This window comes from Eubalaena glacialis, chromosome 5 (genome assembly GCF_028564815.1).
Source record: "Eubalaena glacialis isolate mEubGla1 chromosome 5, mEubGla1.1.hap2.+ XY, whole genome shotgun sequence".
In the NCBI taxonomy this organism is placed as follows: Eukaryota; Metazoa; Chordata; class Mammalia; order Artiodactyla; family Balaenidae; genus Eubalaena; species Eubalaena glacialis.
Genome location: NC_083720.1, coordinates 116,820,192 through 116,832,617, shown reverse-complemented (window position 1 = coordinate 116,832,617; position 12,426 = coordinate 116,820,192). Strand labels below are relative to the sequence as shown.

General features: G+C 34.7%; 1 protein-coding gene across 7 annotated transcripts in view; it reads left to right on the top strand.

Annotated features, from left to right (window-relative positions):
* The window catches only part of DCLK2 (doublecortin like kinase 2), a 149,675-nt gene that overhangs the window by 19,239 nt on the left and 118,010 nt on the right, over positions 1-12,426 (top strand). The window lies entirely within an intron of this gene.

Genomic DNA, 12,426 nt, shown 5'->3' with positions numbered 1-12,426 from the left:
TTGAATTACAGTTTTGTCCGGGTATATGCCCGGGAGTGGGATTGCTGGATCATATGGTAATTCTATTTTTAGTTTTCTGAGGAACCTCCATATTGTTTTCCACAGTGGTTGCACCAGAAGGGAAATGTAAACTTCTGAGGAAAGAGTGTACGTTGAAGAGGCTTCCTACATTAAGTGGGATATTCTCTAGTTAAGAATAAGAACATCTGTTGACCAGTAGAGTCAATATGGGTTTCGGTAAATCACAGAAGTAAAAATAAAAGATATTTAATGCTTTCAGAAAAGCCTTTCCTCCCTACTTACGTATAATATAGAAAATGCATTTCAAAGGAATTTTATAGGAATGTCCATTTGAGTTTCATAGGAAACAATAGAGGTAATTAAGCAGCATTTCTGAAAAATGTACACAAATTACACAGGAAGATGCAAGCCAAATTATGGTAACAATATACCAGGGAATCTAATAGACTAAAAAAAATTGAGCAAATTGCAGGAATGCATGAATAGCAGTTATACAAATATTGAGTTTCATAACAATCAGATTATCATTCCTAAAAAGAAACATGAGGCTTCTAAAATGTGTTTTTTCCTAATTTCAATAAAGTTAAGTTGTTTAGATTTACATTGTATTAAACATTATAGTTTCCAGCTTTCAATTTGTTTCAAATTTGTTTCCAAATTTCAATTTGTTTCCTCATTCCATTTTGTTTCTTCCCTCTAACATAATTTATTTTGAAGTGTTTGGCTTGTGTAGTGCTGAGAATGAACAATATAAAACACTGGAGTGGTGTCTTCTGGAAAAACATAATTAGTTTCTAATTTTCTAAGACCAGATCTAGTTACTGGCTTGTTTTCATAAACATAAACAAAATTTTAAAAAATACATTCTGAAAATTCCAGTAGATTATAGTGAGTTTACAATGACTTTTCTAATTAATTAAATTAATAGTTAGAAGCCATAACGTTTCATAGCGGCCTGCCCCATGATAGGTTCACAGTATGAATGGAAATAGACACTTTACAAATTGAGTTAACAGCACATCACAACACAAAGCACCTTAAGATTCATCCTGCAAATAAGTGAAAAAAAAATTAGACCACAAGACAGAAAGGAGATTTGGTAAATCAGATAGCTGATTCTTGGTGGACACAGTGAAGACAGGAAATGGGGAAGACAAATATTTAAAATACCTAATGAAAGGAAAAATGAAAATCAAAGCTGAAGCAAATTAGAAAACATAAATGGCATATAAACAGGAAATTCAATAAAGATTTTTAAAACTGAAACAGATTTGGAAATCTACAAATAAATGTTGTTCAGGGAAAATGTAAGTAAAATATAGAAGTTGAACAGCTAATTGAAATAGAAATCACTGAAATTTTAATAGGTATTCAAAAAAATTATCTTTGAAAAGGCTCCAGACTAGAAATATTTATATGTAAAATTGTTAACTAAAGCACAAGCAACCCAAATCACCAACATATTAAAGAATAATACTGTTATGCATAGACTTATGACAGAAATTAAAGGATGGCTTACTATTAAGAAACCTGTTTATACATGAGATCTAGAGGAAAAAGCATGATAGTATACACAGTCCCCCAAAAATGTCGCAAAGGCATTTGACAAAATACAAAATCTATATTCAGTTAAAGATTTAGTAATAAAAATGGGAGGTGAATTCTCTAATACTATAAAAAAAGAAAAATTCCTATCTGAAACAAAAAGTCCATGTATTGGTAAACAAATGAGTTACAGGAAGCATTTCTATGACAGTCAGGTACAAGATAAGGACGGCTGATAGCACCTAGTACTCAACATTCTTCTATACATTCTTCCTGATTTTTATTTATAGTTTAATTGCAATTTCCATAAGAATGTAAATGAGATTGTTTTGGAGTGAGGGGAGCGATACCTGACAAAGTGATTTTAAAACTTAATCTGGAAAAATAAGCAGGAAAATTTTGGAAATAATGATTAATGGGCTCTCATGCTACCAAATATTAAATCAGCATCCTCATAACCATACCAAAAAGAAATTCCAGGTGTTTTAAAAATATGTGTCAAAGTGAGACACAAGAACGAAAGGAAAATATGTCAATAGTTATGTTGAAATGGGAAAGGATTTTCTAAGTAGTAAAGAAGTGGAAAAATCAGAGGGAAAAGTTGATTGGTTGGACATAAAAATTAAACATTTCTAAATGTCCATGCACCCCAGTGTTCATTACAGCACTATTTACAATAGCCAGGTCATGGAAGCAACCTAAATGTCCATCAACAGACAAATGGATAAAGAAGATGTGGTACATATATACAATGGAATATTACTCAGCCATAAAAAGGAACAAAATTGGGTCATTTGTAGAGACGTGGATGGACTTAGAGACTGTCATACAGAGTGAAGTAAGTCAGAAAGAGAGAAACAAATATCATGTATTAACGCATATATGTGGAATCTAGAAAAATAGTACAGATGAGCTGGTTTGCAAGGCAGAAATAGAGACACAGATGTAGAGAACAAACGTATGGACACCAAGGGGGGAAAGCGGGGGCAGGGGTGGTGGTGGGATGAATTGGGAGATTGGGATTGACATATATACACTAATAGGTGTAAAATAGATAACTAATAAGAACCTACTGTATAAAAATAAAATAAAATTCAAAAAATAAAAAAAGAGAAAAAAATTTTTAAAAAGACTTAAAGAAAATTTCTAGATGTCAAGCAAGGGTTATATGCGTTTATATTGCGTCATACTAGTTTAATATGAAAAAAACCCCACTACAATGGAAAAGTGGATAAAGGGCCAAACAGACAATTTGAGAAGATAGGATTATAAATCGTAAGCATAAAAAATGTTCAGTCTCACTAATAAAAATGTGAATGAAGGCAATAAGATATTCATATTTAAAATTGACAGGTTTTTTTAAAACAGAAAATGTCTGTTATTTTTTAATGTGCAGTGAATTGGCATTCTCAGTGATGGAAGTGCAAATTTCATAATCTTTATGGAAAGCAATTTATTATGTACAACTCAAAAATATTTTTACTATTTGAACTAGTAAATTAACTTCTAGGAATTTATCCTAAATAATCGAAGATGCAAACATAATTATGCATAAAAATGTTCATCCCCGCAATAAGAGCAAAAGATTGGAAACAATTTAAAATCTCTAAAGTAAAAAACAGTTAAATGATTTGACCATAGAATTTATATGTAGTGGGCATTGAAAATTGTGTTGGGGGAATATTTAAAGACACGGGAAAATGTTAAGTGGAAAAAGCAAGAAAAAAACTCTGTAGTATGTTTTCAATCTATGTTAAGAAAGAAGAGTGAGCAATAATTTTTTTAATGAATTCAGAAGGAAAAAAGATTATAGTTGCCGTCAGAAATCCAGTATTTGCTGTTCTGATTTCCACTACTTCTTTCTCACGTCTGCTTAGAAGCAGAAACTCAAGCACTGAGAAAGAAAACAAGACTGATTTCAATCAGATTGAAGAAATTAAAACATTGAGTTAATCGTTGAAATTTTGGCATGTGGTTATAAAATGTTAGTATCACTTTTGTCACTTTTTATGTCTTATAAAAATTAAAATATTATTTCCCACATGCAAAGAAAAGAGATATTTTTAAACTTTGAAATAAAATGTTTATTTGGAAAAATTAGAGATTTCATTTTGATAGACACAGCTTTGGATATTATATTTTCAGATTGCCAGGTATCCTTAAAAGCTGTAGTTTTCTAGGCACTGATTCAACATTTGTACTATAAGTGGACTTATATTTAAACTTCAAGTCTGTCTTTTGGTTGGTTTATGTTATAAGTGTAAAGAGAGATGAAATCTTGCTTTGAAATAGCCTAAGAGATTTTTCTTGTTCTTAAGATTAATGCAAACCTTTAAATGGACAGTGTTCATTTTGAATTTTTTCCATAAAATGATTTTTAAGAAATTATCTGCTCTCCAAAAATTCTCAAGAACAGCTTTGCTTAGGTGAAGAGAAAGGAACTAAGATGTGTTAATGAGTTGTCCCTGTACAAAATTTTAGACTGTCTGCCTTGACTTTAATGTTCTTTTTCCTGGTTACTTCCTACTCAGATTTGTTGTTTTCATTTTAATTAGTCTGATCTTTGACACAGGATAGCGATTAAACAATTTATAGGCAATTCATCGTGAACAGTCAATGAGCCCTTTCTGATACTTATGCTAGAGTTTCAAGGGGCCCTGCTTATCTTTTATGGGCTTGAAAACTTTCTTGATTGAAGAAGCAATGGGGTGTCATGTGCCAGTTAGCATTCATGTTGTGAAAACGATGTCCCTGAAATCTTTTCTTCCCTCACAATGGATGATCACATCTTCCTAGTAGTATTGTCTCCATTTACAAGGTCTGACTTAGTTAGTACAACTAATTGATGTATTTTCTGTCTCTTTATGAAATCACTTCAAATAAAATCACATTTTAGGATTTTATCCATTGTAACTCTTGGGTTTTCTTTAGTGTCAAGACATGGTTCTCAGCTGGGCACACTTTTACCCCTAGGGAACATTTGGTAATGTCTGGAGTCATTCTTTGATTGTCTTGACTGGAGGTGGGGATTCTACTGGCATCTAGTGGATAGAGGCCAGGGAAACTGCTAACCATCCTGCAGTGCACAGGACAGCCACAGCATAATTCTCTGGGTCCAAAATGTCAGTAATGCTGAGATTCAGAAATCTTGGTGTAAAGTAAGTGAAATGATTCAAAGGGAAATGATACTTATTAAAATAGTAACTTTGTTATCAGCTAGGCCACATGATATAAGTTCTGTTTATCTCAGACCTTAGAGACGTTCTCATAACCTTTCTGTCCACTTTTTATGTAATTGAGGCAAGTGTGTTAGAATGTCATGGTTTGTACTCTTTCTTGTCCAGGATTTCAAACTATTTGTCTTCGTTGTGTGAGGCTGACATACAGTTGGGTGGTATAGCTTCACAGGGGATTAAATAAAGATGTCCCAAATCATTTCACCTGTATTTAAAGAGAAGCCTAAGAAATCAGGATTTAGTCTTGTGAAGTTTTAAGTATTTAATACTTAAAAGTGATAGCATGATTATCAATTTTTAAAAAACATACAACCTAGTTATTTATAGATGGGATGACTAGAAAAAAGCATTCGTAAATAGAAGTCATCACTATTCCCCTAAGTAGTTTTCTTTGAGCTTGCAATTAATTTAGATTAAATGCTTGACTTTTGTTTTTCTTCTTAAAAACAAAATCTTCTTGAACTTTTAAGTTAAATTGTATAGAAAAACAAGGTTTACTTTTTAAATTTTTTGAAAAACAGAGTGACTTTCTCAGAATGAACTGCAGCAGGGTGGTAGTTATTTAAAAAAAAAAAAAATCTTTATTCTGTTAAGGAACTGAAAGGTCCAAATATAGCTTTAGTCCACATGTGTAAAAAATTCTAGCTTTTAGCTTTCCCAGAAACAGCAGAGTTTTAACATAAAAGAAACATACTTCGTGGAATTTTGGAACAAGTTGATTCTTGTCATGGGCAGAGACAAAACAGACTCAAAAATTGCTAGCAGTTGATGCTTTGGGGGTAAAATACTTCCAGACTTTGGGACCGCTGCCAGCCTCAGGATGCCCACATGCCGTGGGTCCTTCTTGGGGAACATGGTAACCCCTTGGAGTGCATTCATCTTATCAGCCGTATTAGAGTTTATGAAGGTTTCCATCCTCACTTTTTTAAAAGTTTATTTCACGGGTACTATACTATTAATAATATTTTATATCTTTTATTTTTCCAGCATCACATTTTCTAGTGAAGATTCATTTCTTTGTAATGACCCAACCGTACTACTTAAAACAATCTCTTCTCAAATTGCTGCAGAAAAATCACATGGTTGAATTTTTCCTTGATGTAGATGAGAACGGTTCGGTTTTAATTCTCACACTGCTGCCAATGCATGCATATCCTTTTGTAGAAAGTAGAAATCCAGACAACAGTGTTTTGTCCTCTTAGATAAATTCACACCTCTGAAGTGTGGGTAGCTGATCTATCTCAAGTAATGGAAGATTTATCCCAATCAGGAATTAACAGACTGTGAGTAACTAGTGGGACTTTTCAGTACAGCTGGAGTCCAGGTATAGAAAGGTATTTTCATTTGTTCTTCGATTCCTCATCTAAGCAGATATTTCTCTGCCTTTAAAAAGGGGGGAGAAGCTTAATCTTTGTTTTTTATTTAATGAACCCTTTTTTTCAAAGAGTGATCTGAAAAGCGGGAAGAAAGAAGAAAGCATTTAGATATCCCTCTTCAAGTAAAGTTTGTGTTTTGCCATTTTGATATCCATGGTGTAGGCAGTTTCCCCGACCTTAAATAATACCTTCTCCTTTTTAATGGGAAACTGAAGGAAAACACTAAAATCCTGTTATTAATGACTGCAGTTGAAAATTAGGAGAAGAGATGCTTAAGAAAAACAATTTTAGCTCTCAGTGAATTATGCAAGGTAAAGTGTAGGTGAGATAAAAATGACGTTACCGCGAACTCTTTTGTTTCCTTATTCTTTTGATGTCTAAGTTGGAGTAATGCATAGAACATAAAGATTGTATTGAATTAGTTTCATTTTGTTATAAATGAATTTTCCACTGATTATAATAATTATTAAAATATATATTTTGTCACATATGTATTGTGCAGTGCTTAGAATAATAGCTTAATTAGCTAATAGATAATAGCTAATCGCTTACTGTGTCAGACATTACGTTGTGCTTTACATTAGTCTTCTTCACTAATCCTTATAGCAGCCTTGAGAGTTAGGTAGTGCATTTTCCACTTAGCAGTGGGCAAGTTGAAGTAAAGAGAAATCAAGAATCATGCAGCTGGTGGCGGAGCTGGGGTTCATATCCAGAGAGTGTGATCCTAGATCCCGCACTTTCCACAGCTACGGTATAAGCCACCTGTGGTCATGCTTTGGGAAAGGCTTCAGTGATAATGAGGGACAGGACAAATAACTAATAAGAGAAACAGGTTGTGTCAAAAAAAAGTCTTTCTTAAGTTTTAGAGTGATACAATTTTACCTGGGGTTTCTCTAAAATCTGTGTAATAATAGGTCGTGTGGTAAAATTATACTTGGAGTAGGATCTGAAAAATGAAATAATAGGTTAAGGAGTGATTATATGCTTGACAAAAAGATGACTCTGTTATTTTATAGATTTTTTAAAAAATTATATGACATTGCAGAAAGTTTAGAAAATATAGGAAAAACTAAATGCACAATCCTTCCATTTTAGCCCTTTGTTTTCGTAATTGAGTATTCCTATCAATATTTTTATATACACATGTTTTGTCTCCCTTTTAAGAGAAAACTACCCAGGTAAAATCAGTATATTTCTATTGGAAAAATGCAAAAAATTCAGGGAAATGCAAAGAATGAAAGTTTTTTTCACATCTGCCCTGCTTCCCCAACCTCACTCTACTTCTTAAAAGGAACCACCTAATAAGTTTTGTTAATGCAATTTAAATACATATATACACATAGTTTTTACATAATATGGTTTTTATGTGTAATAGTGTATCCTGCTTTTTTCATTTGTTAATCATACTCTTCCGTGTTATATAATCTGCACATTTCATACTTAAATGACTGAATAATGGTCAATTGGCTAGATAGACTGTAATTTCTCTAACGTATTGCTGGACATTTGGCTTGTTTCCAGCTTTTCATTCTTTTATCCTCTGATCATCTTGCTACATGTAGACTTTAACATCATTGGATCAGTTCCTTTCTTTAGGATGGACTCCTAGAGGCAGATTACTAGAAGAGACTCTTATGGATTTTGGGGTTTCAGAGATACAATCAAAGCTGTAGACACAAAGTTGTCCTAGTCGGCAACGCTCCTGGCATGTGCCCCAGTATTTCTGAAGCTAAGAGAGGCTTAGGAGTGGATTAGACATGACACGCGGGTATAAAATGGTCATAATTTGATTTTTTGCATGGAAAAATGTACATTCTGTGCAATTCCTGTTGTGTAAATTGAAGCCTACATGCATTCCTCTTACCACCTTTGCTACTTTCTGTTCTAGAGAGTAGTTTAAGGAGAAAAGCCAGTTGACCTGTGTATCAGTTTTATATTCAAGGCAAGTGACGACCAACTAGTCTTAAAAATGTTAAACTTAGTAGGGAGAAACCTTTTTTTTTTTTTTTTAAGCAAATAGCCCATATTATGGTACTATGTCACCTTAATCTTGAACTGAAAGACCCATCATTTAATTCAGTTTTTGTTTTTGTTTTTTTTTTAATAACCTTTGCCTAGATGCCAAAAATCCCCCGAGTATATTTCTGGTATTTAGTGAAGTCAGGTAACTTTTTGCTTTGTGGTATTTTGACTCAGAATTAAGTCAAGGATATTACTGTGGTAGTCACTTTGTAAACTTCATTGCTTTTGGTCATAGCTAACTTTTGGATTTGTTTTGTTGTTTTTGTATGTATCATGAGTATCTGCTGATCACAATTTCTACCAATACGTGTAATATATAGTATTACTTTACAAGTTTTGCTAGATTTTATGAAAGGGTCATTTATTCATCATGCCTTATGGTAAAAACAAGGACAGGTACAAAGTCAGCATGGTGTTTTAGAATGTATAATTGAGATAGGAAATTATTTAGTCCAGCTTGCTAATTTTATAGGTGAGAAATCTTTCGGGGCTTATAATAGCGTTTGAGAACCTGATGAAATCTGTGGATCTTCTCTTCCAAGTAAAGCCTGACTCAAAATTTTGTGTATGATCAGCTTGTTTGCAGTTTAAGAAACTCTTCTTTGGCCTGTTTTACTGTCTTCCCTTTAGTAGGGGGAAGTGTTTTATTTTCATCCTTAAAGTCATTGATTTTTCTAGAGAGCAAAAGTTAAGCTTGACCGTGGTCATCCACGTTCTTAGGGTGCTGCCTCAGAGAAGAGGAATTAATTGAATCTAAACTAAAAATTGCTTCATGGAGAAAAATAGTGCTAGAGTCTGTATTTGCGTTTTCAGTAACCCTGTGCAATTTTCTGGATTTAAAAATTAACCTCTTGCATTTTTCTTAAGTAAGGAAGAGCACCACATTTCAAAGCTGGTAAGACTAGCTTTCATGAATATTCTGTGTGTGTGTATTTTTAGAACATTTTAACTGTACTCCGATGAGCTGCCAGACTCCCAGCAAAGTGTTGGAAAGCTTGTAGTCATTAGAGGCTCGCCTCCACAAAAGTTTAATTCTCTGGGCCTGAGGAGTGTTAGAAATGAAGCAACACTTACCCAGAAGGAGCAGTCTGGTTTTCCTTATGCATTTCAGGCTCGTTTAAGACTTGAAACAGTAAAGTTTTATTTTAAATTTTCTTTTTTTGTTTTATAATGGTTTATGGTAAACTTCTCTAAATGTGAGCGTAAAGACATTTGATTATATTTTTAAATATTGCTGTTTGTTTGCCCACATGATAAGTCATTAAATGCCATTTTAAGTATGAGTTGTGGAAGATATTTAAATATCTGTGTATTGGTACTTATTAGAACTGACATTAGTTAACATGGTTGTGTTTCTGAAGGATTAAGTCTATTAAACACCTAGTCTTTGGTATCATTTATGCTATGTGTTTTTAGTGGTAAAATATTATGGCTACACGTGCCATTGTGAAAATGCAAATTAAAAAGACAGTCTTTCTTTTTATAAAATGCAAAAGTTGTGTAAATGGAAACTTGTAAAAGCCCAGTTAGGTAACTTAATGCACATTTTAAATGTCTTTTCACTTAATACAGTAGTCCCAACTTTTACATGTAGATAAAAGGTTTAACTTTTCTAGAAGTTTTAAAAGTGATTTTTGCTTCCAGAGCATTCCTGCCTAGGCAGCACTAGTCAATCAATGTCTTAATCACTTCTTGAATTTCTAGGAGTTAAGGGAGTTGAGGTCAGTGTGATTTGTGCTCTAAGGAGCTGATTATATGCATTGGAGTCAAAAAATACAAACTGAAGTTTGATTTAAATATATTTATTTCCTATGACGCACAATTGCATTTTAATGTTGAATAAGGCAAGGCTAATAGTTTTGCAATGAGGGATATCATTAAAGATTTTTAGTAATGGGAAAGAAAAGACACCAACATTTAATGCCAGCTCTTGTGGCAGACTGTTTACACGCGTTGTCGTTTAAGTCTCGGGAGCACCCTGAGATGGTATATGGTGATATCTCTATGCAAGGAATGTTACAGATCACGTTTACAGAACTTTGGCCCTTTGGTTTCAGTTAGACATGTTGACGTGACAGTGCACTTACCCTACAAGGTTGCCTTTGCTCCAGACATCTTTTATTTACTTTCAGAGCTAGTTTTCAAGATCCAAAGGAATATTTATCTCACTACTTTCTAATTATTCCTGATTGTTTTCCAAAATCTATTATGTAACATGATTATTTTCTTTAGTCGTTAGACTTGGCTCAGAATGTCTTGCTAGACTTTTCCCAAAACTTATATTCACCCTCAAATGGTGAACAGTTTATTAATTTTGTTCTATGGATCATAATTCCTTACTATCATTTATTTTGTGGCTCAAGTTGTCCTAGGTTTTTCCAAGTTGGATCCTATGCCTTTTTGAGATATTTAAGCATACATGGAGAGTAAGGACCGTAGAGAACCTTGTCAGGTTCATAATTAGACCTTGTGGAGAAGAAAAGTATAACAGCAATTCTGTATCCCAGAGACAGCTCTAGACCCACTGTTCTCGGGTGTCTTCTCTCCATGTGTGTCTAAGACATGTGATTTCTGTTCATTGCACATGACTCCTAGTTTCTCTGCAACTCTGTCTTTGTCTGTCTTAGTATGTTTGCCATTAAACCCCTAGAAACTGGGGGCCTAGAGTAAGTCTGATTGAGTTGATTGGTATCATCCAGTGTAAGAACATCATCGTAGACCATTAGCCTCCCTGTCCTTGACCTAGAGATGGCTGCTTTTAAGGAAGTGCTCACGATTTGTTGTGAACAGAACTGCTATGGTTTGAGTCGTATGACCCTGCAGCCTATGTGCAATGAACTTGGCTCTTAAGGGACTTGTGAGTATTCAGGGCATCTAGGGGATTCAGTTACTTTCTGATTCAGTGGTTCTTGGCTGGGAGTAATTTTGCCCCAGAGGGGACATTTGGAAATTTCTGCAGACATTTTTGGATGTTTTAACTGGAGAAGGGTGGGGGAGAGTATGCTCCTGGCATGTAATGGGTACAGGCCAGGGATGCTGCTGTATGTCTCACAGTACACAGGACAGGCCTTCACAACAAAGAATTATCTGGTCCAGAACATCAATAGTGCTGAGATAGAGAAACCATGGCCTAATTTAATGGATGTAAAGAGGAAAGAGATGGCGTATTGAGGCAAATGCAAGTGGTTTTGGAATGGCCAGTGTAAAGGATGTAAGTAGATATGTACGGTTGAGTGTAGGTTTTGAAATTAAAAAGTTAGGCAAGGGACTTCCCTGGTGGTGCAGTGATTAAGGATCCGCCTGCCAATGCAGGGGACACGGGTTCGATCCCTGGTCTGGGAAGATGCCACATGCCACGGAGCAACTAAGCCTGTGCGCCACAGCTACTGAGCCCACGTGCTGCAAGTACTGAAGCCCGCGCACTGCAACAAAGAGTAGCCCCCGCTCGCCGCAACTAGAGAAAGCCCGCGGACAGCAACGAAGACCCAACGCAGCCAAAACTTAATTAATTAATTAATTTTAAAAGTTAGGCAAGGGAAGGTTATGCACAGGATACACTGCATTTCCAGGGATGTGAACCTCATCCATTAGGCTGTGGGTTGCCATTGAAGAATTGTAAGAGGATCAGGCCTGCATTTTAGAATGTTTACTGTAGAGAGTGTAAAATGAGTTCACAAAGATGATCAGTCCTAAAGGATTAAATGTCCCAGAAGCTGTCTCAGATAGTATTATTTCAAAGTTGTGATATGTTTTACAGTTTCCTAAATGCTTATGGGAGTTGGGTCTTAAACTCTATTCCATATAGGAAGCAGACATTCCTAAAGAAATTTACATAGTTTCGGAGGATAAAGATTTGATTTTAGCAGGAAATGAGAAAGAGGATGGGTCAGAGTTATGGAGTCTCTTAAGTGAACGGACAGAAAGTGTCATTTGGTTGGAGATTATACAAAGTCCTCATAGTGACTGGAAAGAAGTATTTTATTTTCAATATTAGTGTTTTAAAAAGAACATGAATTTTCCTTGTGCTTTTTTTAAAAAAAAAATAAATTTATTTATTTATTTTTGTCTGCATTGGGTCTTTGTTGCTGCACGCGGACTTTCTCTAGTTGTGGTGAGCGGGGGCTACTCTTCGTTGTGGTGCGTGGGCTTCTCATTGCAGTGGCTTCTCTTGTTGTGGAGCACGGGCTCTAGGCACATGGGCTTCAGTAGTTGTGGCACGTGGGCTC